Source organism: Trachemys scripta, chromosome 8 (genome assembly GCF_013100865.1).
Source record: "Trachemys scripta elegans isolate TJP31775 chromosome 8, CAS_Tse_1.0, whole genome shotgun sequence".
NCBI classification, from domain to species: Eukaryota; Metazoa; Chordata; order Testudines; family Emydidae; genus Trachemys; species Trachemys scripta.
In genome coordinates this window covers 48,849,870-48,863,222 of record NC_048305.1, presented here as the reverse complement: position 1 = coordinate 48,863,222, position 13,353 = coordinate 48,849,870, and the positions used below count along the sequence as shown (strand labels likewise).

The 13,353-nt window shown below is 43.5% G+C and overlaps 1 protein-coding gene across 4 annotated transcripts in view; it reads right to left on the bottom strand.

Annotated features, from left to right (window-relative positions):
* RABGAP1L (RAB GTPase activating protein 1 like) overlaps positions 1 to 13,353 on the bottom strand; it is a 544,030-nt gene that overhangs the window by 498,211 nt on the left and 32,466 nt on the right. The window contains exon 1 of one of the 4 annotated variants that reach the window (XM_034779152.1): positions 7,447 to 7,572. The exons of 2 other annotated variants lie outside the window; for them this stretch is intronic. The gene's annotated coding sequence lies outside the window, so the exon portion shown is untranslated. Of the gene's footprint in view, positions 1 to 7,446; positions 7,573 to 13,353 lie in introns of those variants that run through there. One more of the 4 variants, XM_034779148.1, reaches the window with a different exon arrangement.

The window sequence follows — 13,353 nt, the reverse complement described above, 5'->3', positions numbered from 1 at the left end:
CAGCCCCCCCCCCCCCCCCCCGTGAAAGCAAAGGGGAAACAATCGTTTCTCACCTTTTTTCACTGTCACCATATGTCTACAGGATGCTGCTGGCAGACGCGGTGCTGCAGCGCTACACAGCAGCATCCCCTTGCCTTGCGGACGGCAGACGGTGCAGTATGACTGGTAACCATCATCGTTGGCCCATGGGTGCTCCTGGCTGGCCTCGGTGAGGTCGGTCAGGGGGCCTGGGCAGACATGGGTGCTCCTGGCTGGCCTTGGTAAGGTCGATCGGGGGCGCCTGGACAAAAAAGGGAATGACTCCAGGTCATTCTCTTCATTAAGTTTTGTGTAATGGAGATTCAGTACTGCCTGGAATATCATGCCACCTGGAGGCTTCTGCCTCTGGCTGCTCTCCCAGTCGGCAGCACCACACGGTCACACCTACCCCAGCCTACCCCTTGCTCCCAGGGCTCACAATCAGATACTTAGACCTCTACATTTTGCTGCAAATAAAAAAAAAATAAAGCTGCCATTTAGAACTGTCCCCCAACATACATATCCTGGGACATTTTGTATTTTACCAGCGTCAACAAGAGGCCCACACACAAATGGAGATTCAGTCCTGCCTGTGCTTCTATCCTAGTGCTTATCACAGATTCCCATTTTCAGCTATAGGCTGAGCAAGTGCAGAATGGTGGTTCACTCAACTACGCTAAAAGCCAACCGCCCTCCCCTCACCCCTTTGATCTCTGCTTGCAGAGGCAATAAAGTCAGTGTTGTTTCAAATTCATGCATTCTTTATTACTTCATCACACAAATGGGGGGATAACTGCCAAGGTAGCCCGGGAGGGGTGGGGGAGGAGGGAAGCAATGGGTGGGGTTGTTGTAGGGGCACCCCCTAGAATGGCATGCAGCTCATTTCTGTGGGATGTCTGGGGCTCTGACCGGGAGCAGCTGTTTGCCTCTCTGGTTCTTTAGTAGGCTTGCCTGATATTCTAGGAGGACTGACTCTCCATTAGACAAAACTTGAAGAGAATGACCTGGGGAGTCATTCCCATTTTTGTCCAGGCGTCCCCAACCGACCTCACCGAGGCCGGCCAGGAGCACCCATGACAGCAGCAGACGGTACAGTATGATTGGTAACCCTCTTTGCCAACTTGCAAAGCAGCAGACAGTACAGTATGGCTGGTAACCGTCTTTGCTAATTTGCCAAGGCAAGGGGATGCTGCTGTGTAGCGCTGCAGTACCGTGTCTGTCAGCAGCATCCAGTAGACATACGGTTACACTGAAAAAAGGCTGAATGGGCTCCATGGTTGCCGTGCTATGGCGTCTGCCTGGGCAATCCAGGGAAAAGGGCGCGAAACGATTGTCTGCCGTTGCTTTCATGGAGGGAGGATTGACTGACAACATTTACCCATAACCACCCGCGACAAATTTTTGGCCCCATCAGGCATTGGGATCTCAACCCAGAATTCCAATGGGCAGGGAGACTGAGGGAACTATGGGATAGCTATGGACGCACACCGCCGAATTAAATGTGCTTAGTGTGGCCACATGCACTCGACTTTATACAATCAGTTGCCAAAAATCGAATTCTGTAAATTCAGAGTAATCCCATAGTGTAGACGTACCTTAAGATACTAAAAAACAAGCCAAATGGAATTTTTCAGAAACATCTATTACTTTACTTTGGTAGAACTAGGTCACATCCTAAATCTACAGGCCCATTTATTCCTTGAGATTTTTGGTTGTGTCGCACCTTCATATGTCAGGTATCTCAAAATCCATTTTACAATACAAGAATTACTGTTAAAGAAGTGGCATGAAAGTCTGCTGCAGAGTGGGCAAATAAATTTGGTCCTGGGGCTGGTAAAGAAAGTATTAAAAATATTTTACTCCATATCAGAAAAGTTACTTACTCTGAAGGAGGAGAATTTTGCAAAGCTATGGGCATGGCTACATTTGCAGATGTAGAGCGCTTTCAGTTTAACCAGCCTTCGTAGAGCGCAGTCGGGAAAGCGCTGTAGTCTGTCCACACTGACAGCGTACTGGCGTGGCCACATTAGCAGCTCTTGCAACGGCCACAGAGAGCAGTGCATTCTGGTAGCTATCCCAGCATGCAAGTGGCTGCAACGTGCTTTTCAACTGGGGGTGGGGGGTGACAGGTAGTGTGTTATGTGTATGTGGGGGGGGGGGGAAGAGAGATTGGGTTTTTGGAGAACTGAGAGCATGTCAGCATGCTGTCTTGTAAGTCCAGACAGCAGCAGACCTCCCTCTCCCCACCCCCAGCCTCTCTCTCTCTCTCTCTCCCACACACAGAAAGCATTTCACAGTAATGGTTGCTTTGTCTCAGAGCAGATAAGCATGCAAGCTGTCAGTTTCAAAGGGCATATCCAAAACAATGACAAGAGTGGCCACTTAACTTAAGGGGATTATGGGATGTTTCCGGAGACTGATCAGAGCGCAGTAATGCAACACCTCGTTCACACTGACGCTGGGCCACTCCGGCGGATCAAACGTTATTCTACTCACCGAGGTGGAGTATCAGGAGCGCTCTAGCCATGGAGTCAGAGCGCTCTACATTCCTCGCCAGTGTGGACGGGTAGTGAGCTAGTGCGCCCAGGGCTCCTTTAATGCGCTGTAACTCGCAAGTGTAGCCAAGCCCTATATGATGTCAGGATGGATATTTTTGATAAAATGCTTTAATTAAGATACATTATAGCTCAAAGATATCTCATCATGGAATAGGGATGATAAATTCTAATTCTATAGCATGAGACAATATATTCATGTAATGTTAAGAAAAGTTTTGTAAATGAGTTCTAGTAGTTCATGTATTAGAGACTCAATCTTATGGGGTTTTACAGGATTCTATATAGATTTAGGTTAATCTTTCTATCTACCCAATGGGACCCACTGCTCAGTCTAGAAGACAGCATCAGAGAGGCTTAGTTTCGCAGTTCTCAAACTGTGGACGTGTGTCTCCAGAGATAACATGCTTGTCAACAGCAAAAATGTTTTTAAATAAATAAATACATAAAATAAATATAGAAAGGTAGAAATAACAGACCTCAACCCTATTGTCCCTCTACAAAGTTGTGTACACCGAGTCAATCCCTTACCTCTCTCTAAAAGTGCAAAGTTTCAAATAGTTTAATGAATAGAAGATTGTTGGAGGCGGAATAGACCTGGAGATAAACGTGAGAAGGGAGGGACAGGCAGTAGAAACAAAAATGAAACTGTTTGAGCAGCATATTCCAGAAGTCTTGAGGTCTTTCTGAGTGTAGCCTTCATTGATATGAGATCTACCATACCATTCTCTCACTAGAAGAAAAAACCTATAATGGCAGCAGCCGTAAGAGAGACCCAGTTCGGGAATATTTTAAATGAAGTTCCTCTACCTGTGGCTAAGAGGGGCATGCGTACATAATGCAAAGGGTGCAGAAAAGAAATGCAAGGCCTGGTGGCCCAAATAAAACAACATCATGAGAAATGTTCCTTCTCAGGAGGAAGCTGCATTGAAGATTATGAAAGGAACATCTCTGAACATGTAGGATCTTCAGGTTGGTAAACTTTTTATTTCATACTTCTTTAAGGACTGTCTTCCTTAGATGCAGTTGTGATAAAAAATAAATAGCTGAAATAGGCAGATCTTCCTTTTGCTGGATAAAGTGTATGAAAGAGAAATTGAGCAGTGTGCAAAAGGTCTAGAGGGTAAAATTGTTAACCTGAGTCTTGATGGGTGGAGCAATGTCCACAATGATCCTGTTGTATGTGCTTGTGTGACAACAGAAGGTTTCAGAGTGGTAGCCGTGTTAGAATGTCTTCCTTACAGAAACAATTGATACATCAGGAAATGCACACACAGCAGAATACTTACAAGAAGTAGCAGTAAAAGCTATAACAAACTCTGAAAAAAAATTCAAATGTCTAGTAGGCAGCTTGGTCACAGACAATGCTACAAATGTATCCGAGAAGAAATTATTTAGGAGTGAAGAGATTCCCAAGCTAATAACATACGGTTGCACCTCCTAGCCATAGACTTCAGTGTTCCAGAAATAAAGGCTAATGTTGTTGAAATTGCAAAATACATCCGTAACAACCACTTTGCAGCAGCAGCTGCTCTGAAAAAAGTGGGAGGAACCAAGCTAACTCTCCCACAAGACGTGCGATGGAACTCAGTAGTGGACTGTTTTGAGCACTATATCAAGTACTGGCCTAATCTGATGACCGTTTGTGAACAAAATCGTGAAAAAATAGATGGCACTGTCACAGCCAAAGTTCTCAACATTGGGTTTAAGAGATATGTTGAACACACGCTGAGTACCCTGAAGCCTATTTCTGTAGCTTGTTTTTCTTTTCCAGATTATGAACAAACAGGAAAATGAAGGTGAAGATGACTGAGTTACATGCAGAAGCCAATATTTTAAGTTTCTCATGTTGACCTGGCTGACAGAGTCAATTTAATTTTTGTTGGGTTTTTTTTAAATATTTCATTTAATTATTTTAGTTAAAAACAATTTTAACAAAAACAAACCTGATTTCAAAAAACTTGAATGTTTAACTAAATTCAAAAATTCATATTTTTGCTTTGTTAAAATATTATGTTTGCTGTTGAAGAAAAAACCCCAAAATACACAACATTGTTGATGTAATTAAATAAAACAATTTAAATGTCTGTCTGGTGATATTCTCCTCCTAATAGAGTCTGGCAAGAGAATCTTCCAAATATTAATGATTAATCCATTGAATTGGAGTTAGTTCACCTCCCAATGACTTCATAAATATCTGCTTCAATTATCTTTGGCAAATGAAATAATGAATAAATCATTCATTTTCAGATATAGCTGTAAAACTAATCTGAAAAGTTTTCAAAATAAATCACTTTAAAAATGTATAGTGTGTACCTTCTAAATTTGAAACCTACATCTATTTCTGAATTGTGAAGAATATGTATTAAGGTTATAACAACCAACAAGAATGCACTTTTATGTAGAAATCCATGATTAAATCGAGTCTTCCTGACTAGTGATTTAAATCAATTTGATTTAAATCAAATCCACCCTGTATGATGCTATATCTGAAAGCATGACACAGCAGAGAAGTCTTGCCTATTATAACCTAAAATGGTATCTTCTGACCCCAGCCTAGCTTGCAGTAATCAGGGCTGTCATATTTCTCCATAACTGGAGTGCTTCAGTATATAGCAGACTTTTGTTCTATCAAAAACCTCCCATGATATACAAGACTCTCCCAACACACACAGACACTCCCCAAGTCTTATTTTCCTTGTTTGTTGCCTTTGCTGGTAGTAGAAATGACATCATAAAAAACTGAAATCTGAGCAACTGAAAGAAACTATATATTAAAATATCTTTATTAGCTCATATTTTGTCTAGCAAGAAGATCCAGAATGATTATAGTAAAGATTAAATAAATAAATAGAAACCCCCATGCCTCTGGTCATAAGCCAATCTGTAACTAATAAGGGGTAGGAAAAAACTGATAGGCAAATTATTCTATAACTGCCCACTGCAGGATTTCTTGCAGCTTCTTCTGAAGCATCTGATGCTGGCCACTGCTGGACACAGATACTGACCACTAGATGGACCAACAGTCATTTCCTGGAAGACAATTCCCATCTAACTTAAACTCGTGACAAAAAACTTTGTGGTATTTTTAAGGTGAAAACAGTTATTTTTCCCCAAGAAAATATTTCAGAACTTCTTTGTTCAAAGAAGGGCACAAACAGATTTTCTCTCTTATGCAGGTCACCTTTAAATATCCAGTTTCTATACAGCATGCTTAATCGTTAATCTTTAGTTCAATTTAAAGACAGTATTACCCCTTTTGGCCCAAGCTCAGGGGGGCTGGGTGGCGCTGGGGGGGGAGGTTGGCGGCGTTCCGGGAGTTTTGGCCCTCAGCTGTTTTCTTTGGAGTAATATGGCCCTCGCTGCTTTACGAGTTGTGCAGGCCTGTTATAGGGCCTTTTCTCACTGTGACAGTCTGAGGCCCTGTTCTTAGCAGCAGAGGCAGCCATAAGCTGGGAAGCATATGGTCACATCCTTACATTCCAAACTAGTAGGGTGACCAGATTTTAATCGGGATTGTCCCAATATTTACTTGTTTGTCCCACGTCCCAAGTGATGTTCAGTCAGGATGTGAACTGTCCCAATATTTTGCCCTCCGGCGCACAGGCGGAGGGGGCTCGTGTCCCCCCGCCCCGACTCCGCCCTGGCCCCGCCCCTCCCCCCCATTGGATCCCTCCCCACATTCCCGCCCTTGCTCCACCCCCAACCCCGCTCCCTCATTGTCCCATTAGATCCCTCCCCAAATCCCCACCATGGCCCCGCCTCTTCCCCAAGCACACCACATTCCTCCTCCTCACCCCTCCCTCCCAGGCTTGCGCTAATCAGCTGTATGGCGGCGCAAGCGCTGGAGGGAGGGGGAAGAAGCAGGACGCGGCACCCAGCTCAGGGGAGGTGGAGGCGGAGCAAAGGCAAGCTGGTGCAGGGGGGCGGGGCGTGGAGCTGCCGGTGGGTGCTCAGCCCCCACCAATTTTTCCTATGCTCCGGCGGCTTTTCCCCCCCCCCCTGCTTTTTGCTTTTGTTTTTGTTTTTTCCTCCGCCACGGGCTCTTGGGTTTGTTTTTTGCTCCGCCAGCACCCCGCCCCCCCCTCCCACATCTGGTCACCCTACAAACTAGTCACATTGAAATAAGGTGCTATTGGACTGTTAGGAATACAATTCTGTCCTGATAATGCCTATCACCTCCAGAGAAAGGGAAGAGCCTAAAAGATTTAAAGAAAACTTAGTTTGATAGCATCCTGTCTGGCAAGAACTCACTTATCAATAGCTGGGGTGTAAAATCATCATTTCTGTGTTGTTCTATCACTGTAGTCTCCACTTCCCTATTGTTTGGTTCTGTGATTGTTTCTGTCTGCTGTATAATTAATTTTGTTGGGTGTAAACCAATTAAGGTGGTGGGATATAACTGGTTAGATAATCATGTTACAATATGTTAGGATTGGTTAGTTAAATTTCAGTAAAATGATTCATTAAGGTATAGCTAAGCAGAACTGAAGTTTTACTATATAGTCTGCAGTCAATCAGGAAGTGGGGGGGGATGGGAACAGGGAATGGGGGGGGGGGAATTGGAAATAAGTTTTCGCGAGGGGGGGAATGGGAACAGGGACACAGGCAAGGGTCTGTGGTGTCAGAGCTGGGAAGGGGGACACTAAGGAAGGAAATTGGAGTCATTGCTTGCTGGAAGTTCACCCCAATAAACATTGAATTGTTTGCACCTTTGGACTTCGGGTATTGTTGCTTTCTGTTCATGCGAGAAGGACCAGGGAAGTCAATGGGTAAAGGAATAAGCCCCCTAACAACCGTCAGATACTCATTTTGTCTTAGGTTGGAGCAGATCCCTACAGTTACCTTAACCGAAGGGTGAGTTCACACCTACCAGTCTCAATGAGGTTTTAACTCCACCCACAACAAGGTTGCATCCAGCTCACAAAACTCCCATTGAAACTGTATAAAACATTTCCAGCAAGTCCCATGCCAGGCCAGGCTGAAAGCTAACAGTAGCAGTAAGACCCTATTGGAGAAAAAAAAAAAATCTGATGTACTGCAATGTATTTGCTCATAACATGATAATTGGCAGCCAAATACAGCTGTCAGTTGTGTAATACATTTACGTAATCTTACTTAAAAGATTCTTATGAACTTCAATGACCTAAGCAACCTGAATGTGTATATATCTTTCCCACAATCACAAACAAAACCAGCATTTGGTTATTGTGGTGAGTTAACCAGAAGAACACCTGGAATTTTAACTGTTGCAGCTTATATTTGCCAGTTATGAGGCACATCTCACTTTCTCTCTCCCTCACAAGGTGACTATTTGAACTCATTTTTCCATATTAAAAGTGGAAAAATCCACTTGCCCATGAAAAGGAAGAAGCTCTCCAGGGCAAGAGTCATCATCTTGTGAATCTAAGTTTATATATAACCATTATGCAAACATGAACATGATATAGAGGTCTCTTCAACATTTTTTATAATGTATTAGGTTTTTTATACTGTGTGCTTATAATATAAGCACATGCTTACATATAAAACAATACATTAAATATTTACCACGGAAGTCTCCCCACATGAATGCTTATACTCCTATCAAAATGAGGAAGTTACACGTAATAATACAACTTTCTTCCACTCTAAGAAAAATGAAGAAAGAATGGTCACGCTCTGTGTTACACAGCGTAACAAATAAGCACATATCACCCATCTGAACATTTAAAATTCATTATCTTTTAGTCCCTGCTTTTTTCAGTTATAGTTTCCCTGAATACTGTACAACTGAATCTGATCACTTTATCTACGAATATCCTTCTTCAAATTGTTTCTACATACAGATTTAGTTGCTTTATCCCTCTTCATCTACTTAATTTGTCATTCTGCAAAGGAAAGACGACCTGCAAGGGGAGAAAAATTGGTCTTTTACCCTTTTTACTTCTCTATTACACACAAATCAGACTCAAAAGTTTTGTCCTCTAGCCCAAAGAAAAAAGAAGTCTGCTTGTTTTTCATCTCAGAATTTCAGGTCTTTTCTTGCCTGGAAGAGCCTGATGACCATAGAACTTAGTAAAATGACAACTACACAGAATCAAGACAGAAAATAGAGCAACAGAAAAGGCGGTGGCAGCAGCATCCCCAGGTATAAAGCCAGTGTCCGAGAAAACATTAATGTGGGAAAAGCTGACACCACCCGGGGCGGGGGGGAGAAGGGAACGAGGGGTGTAAGCAGCAACAACCCGCAACTTGAGATGGATTTGGTACAGCAACAGAAAAAACCCTTTCAGTCACAGTAGTAAAGCCTGGTCTACACTACACTACAGTTACCATCCGTCCGGGTTTCCCCAGACATGTCCGGCTTTTTCAGCCTTAAATGGCCGTCTGGGGGGGATTTCTGATGAAGTAGAAATGTCCGGGATTTCCCCTCCTGCGGAGTGCGGCGCAGCTGATTGGACGCCTGGCCTGACTGAAAGCCGCTCGCAGCCACTAGGGCCTCTAGCAGCCAGAGTCTCAGTCTCTCCCCCTCCCCCGCTCCCTCCTCCCACACAGAGCAGGCGGCTGTGTTTGAGTCCACCTGAAGCCTGCATTTCTCCCTCTGCCGGGTGAGTGGGGGGAGCAGGACAGGCAGCGGCGGGGGGGGGGGGTGTAGAGGCTGCAGGGCAAGTGGGGAGCAGGGGGCACAGAGTCTGCAGGGGCAGGGGGGTGCAGAGGCTGCAGGGCGAGTGGGGAGCACGGGGCACAGAGGCTGCAGGGGCGGGGGGGTGCAGAGGCTGCAGGGTGAGGAGGAGCAGGGCAGGCAAGGGCATAGGGGCTGCGGGGCGAGTGGGGAGCAGGGAAGCACTTAGCAACCCCCAACCAAGATCAGAGCGGGAGGGAGGAGGGGGAATGCGGGGTGTTCAGAGGAGGGGGCAGAGTTGGGGCAGGGACTTTGGGGAAGAGGTTGGAATGGGGGCGGAGAAGGGGCAGAGTTGGGGCAGGGCCGGGGCCCCGTGGAGTGTCCTCTTTTTTAAATGTTTGAATGTAGTAACCCTACACTACACAGTTAGATCAACGCAAGCCAGCTTACGTCAACCTAACTATGCAAGTGTCCACACTAAAATTTCACTCCCGCTTACATAAAATTGCCCCACTATGCTGACTTGATTCAACCTCCATGAGAGGCATAGAGTCAACGTGGATGTAGTTACAGAGACACACTGTCAGTGTAGACAATGCATTGCATCAACTATTACTGGCTTTCAGAAGCCATCCCACAATGCCCTGCACTGACCATACAGTCGGTACAAGCACTCCTGGTGAGATCGCACACTGCCAACAAAACGAGCATAGTGTGGACAAGTAAAAACCAATTTAATTACTGCAGCAACTGTATGCCGATGTAACTTAGGTCAACATAATTTTGTAGTGTAGACATGCCTTAAGTGTCTACACTACAGTGGCATAGCTGCACTACTACAGCTGTGCTGCTGTAGTGCCTCTAGAGTAGACATCCCCTAAATCTGAAGAGAACCCAGAACAGTAGCTGAGAGGTGTGAACTTCTCCCATTCATTTCAGTTAGGTTAACTGTCAACACAGGCTATGTCTATAAAATGAACTAAGGGTGCTTTTCCCCTGCTCTTGTACACGCTCATTGTTAGCGCTCATCAAGCTAGGGCACATGCAGCCACAGTAGCACAAGCAGAAGCAGTGGAGGTACAGCTGAGCCATGCAGAGTATGTCACCACCAGTTTCAGGTGGATTTGTACTCAGCACGGCTCAGCCGTGCCTCCATTGCCACTAGCTATGGTATCATGGCTATGCTGCTATTTATACTCATGATAGCTCAATGATATGCTATAGCATGAGTATGTGTGCATGAGCAGGGAAAATCACACCACTAGCTCATAGTGTAGATGCACCCATAGTAAATGGTTATACTGTTGACCTAAGTGCACAAACAATATGGATAGTCATTTATGCATATTCATACATCACATTTGGATGAGAAGAGAGTGGGGTCATGACATGGGAAAATTTCACCCATTTATTTCAGATCCTAATCTGACCCATGGAGCCAATGAACTATAGTGGAGCCAGGAGAGATATCCAAGTTTCACTAAGAGCCAAGACCAAGATACACAGAATAGCCCAGAGGGGCATCCAAGCTCCTTCTAGGGGGTAATCAAGCACAAAATGCCCACAGGTACATCTGAACCCAACTGAAGAGGAGCTGAGCTCAACCTTCAAGGTGCCCAGCAATGCACTCAAGCCTCACCAACATGGAGCCAAGCCTGAGGAGTCCAATGGATCCTAGCAGAACAACACTGTATTTTGCACATCTGCACATTCTACTGAGAATGGAGTCTCCCCAAGTAATTAAAACTTGGTTTGTTGGTGAAGTATAGAAGAATGCCACTACTTTCCCCCACCCCTCTCAATATGATGCCAGGCATCAACATAATAAGGACAAGGGCAGACAAGTTGAGGGCGTAGAAGACCTTGAAGGCTAGGGCAAGAATTTTACATTTTATATAGTGCAGGAGAACAAGTGAAGGGATTCAAAGAGGGGAATGAAGTGGTCACAGCAATAAGCCAGGGAACCCAAGAGAAACTTTATATATAACGGGAATTTCCAACCTAATTGCCTTCCTGGATTTGGCAAAACGTCCTTCGATACATCAACTTTTTGGGGGGTGGGGATGGGAGGGCCACACAGGACTCTTACCTGGATCAATCCCCAAGAAAAAGAGAGATAAGCAGCAGTACTGACCATAAGAATTAAAAATTATTGAATTTTCTAGCACTTGTCCTTAGAGGTTTCTCTTTCCATTGAAGTGGTGAACCATTTCTTTATCTCCAAGAAGGATTCAAGTAAGCGGTTCTCTGTTTACTGGAAGTTCTATATTACTAACACAAGCTATCATTTAAAGTGTTGACAGCTGGGACCAGCTGAGGTTAAGGGAAAAATATATCTTTATCCTATATCTGTGTAGCATGCATAAACGAGTACAGTTTCTATCTGTAAAGGCAGTAATATCTTACAAGTACGGAAACCATTAAAAGTTAACATATACCAGGGAAGCCAAAGGGTACATGGCATTGAAACAGAAGTAGTTCAGGTAAGCATGCTGGATGAAGCCTAAACAACTATCACAAAGGAGAAACAAATCAGAGCAAGCTGAGGGATGTAAACAAGCAAAGTCAAAGGACAAGCCTCTTACTAATCATTTTTAGAAATCTTAAAATGCTAATTCTAGACCAGAAATCAGGCTCTTAATTATGCAAGCCCCCTTTTCTCCCCACCAAGAAAAAAACCCTACAGTGTCACCACATTTTTAACTGATATCAAGGCCTTTGATATGCTACCCAAAAGGGTCCCAAAACAAGGCATGAAGCTAAGCTATTGATCTTTTATTTTTCAAATAGATTTTCCTGATTCTCTGACAGAAATGAAAGTAAAGCGTTTGACTAAACAGAATGCTACTGTTTTCTATATACTATAAATATGCTACATATTCCATGACGGAATTAACAAAAAAAGATGTACAGCCAACAGTTGGGACCTAGATGTTCTAGCCTGGCACTTGGGAGACCTGGGTTCAATTCCCTGCTCCACCAGACTTTCTGTGTGATCTTGTTTAGATTTGTAGTTTGCTGAGTTAATATTTATTTTCAAATCAATTCTAAACCTGCCAAGAGAAAGGCTGAGGACTTTTTGTGGCAGGAGAGAAAGTAAGATTCAACCACAGACCACCAGCTAGCATCTTGTTCTCAGCCTCCTTTACATGCAGAGAGCATGATGCAAGAAAAGGAACAAACCTAGCATGACCCTCGGCCTACTTAAAGTTTGCAGGGCTGGCAGTTATTTCTTTTTAAACACAAAAGATACAGAAATCATGGACAAAAATATAGATTCTGGGGTCCATTGCCAGCAAAGCCATTTTTGTACAGTCACATTTCAGAGAAAAATCACAACATTTTACACACAGTACAGAGATAAAAAAAAAAAACTTGTTTTCTTGATTACTGCTTATGCTGCAGATAAGCAAGCTAAATTTACTCTAAATCCTTTGAAATCCAGTAGCAAGGGAAGGGCGAGGTTACATCTTTTTCAAGATGAACAGCTATTATTTTTGTATGTGCAAACAGAATCCAAGTTACACATTTATGATTCTCCACTGTGTAGGCTACAGTTTAAGTTTCGTTTCTGCTTAATTAAATTATTTATTCAGCTAGCAACTCACTGAAATGTTATTGCCGTTCAACCACAGTGTTTTTAAATATTTCCAATTTTTGAAATTAAAAGCAAAGCAACACAAGTGACAAACGATCTACTACAGAAGTTTTTATCGGGTGTTATTGAGACATTGGGGAAGTTTTCAAACAAATTAGGCACCTAATTCCCATCAAAAAATCAATCCTTAAATAAGGTCTTTTCCTCTAGAAAGAAAGGTTAAAATTCTTACTTAACTGCTGAATTATCCATGTGTGGAGATGTTTGAGATATGCATCCTTCCTATAAAAAATCTGGCATGATGTCCCTAAAACACATAGAATTGACATACTATATGCAAGATGAATCTTATCATGCTTGAATTAAAATTGCAGCCTGTTAGCCCAGCTCAACAGCCTGAAATGTCTAGAAATTAAGAAACATTCATCATCTGTTAGATGGGACAAATGTGGTCTCCCAAAACAATGTTAGCTATGTAAATTATTTCTGCCTCTAATTAATCTCAAATGGTTACCTAACAGCTTCAAAGACTACAAACCAACAAGAGACTCAGATGCAATGCAACTTTCAATCTACTC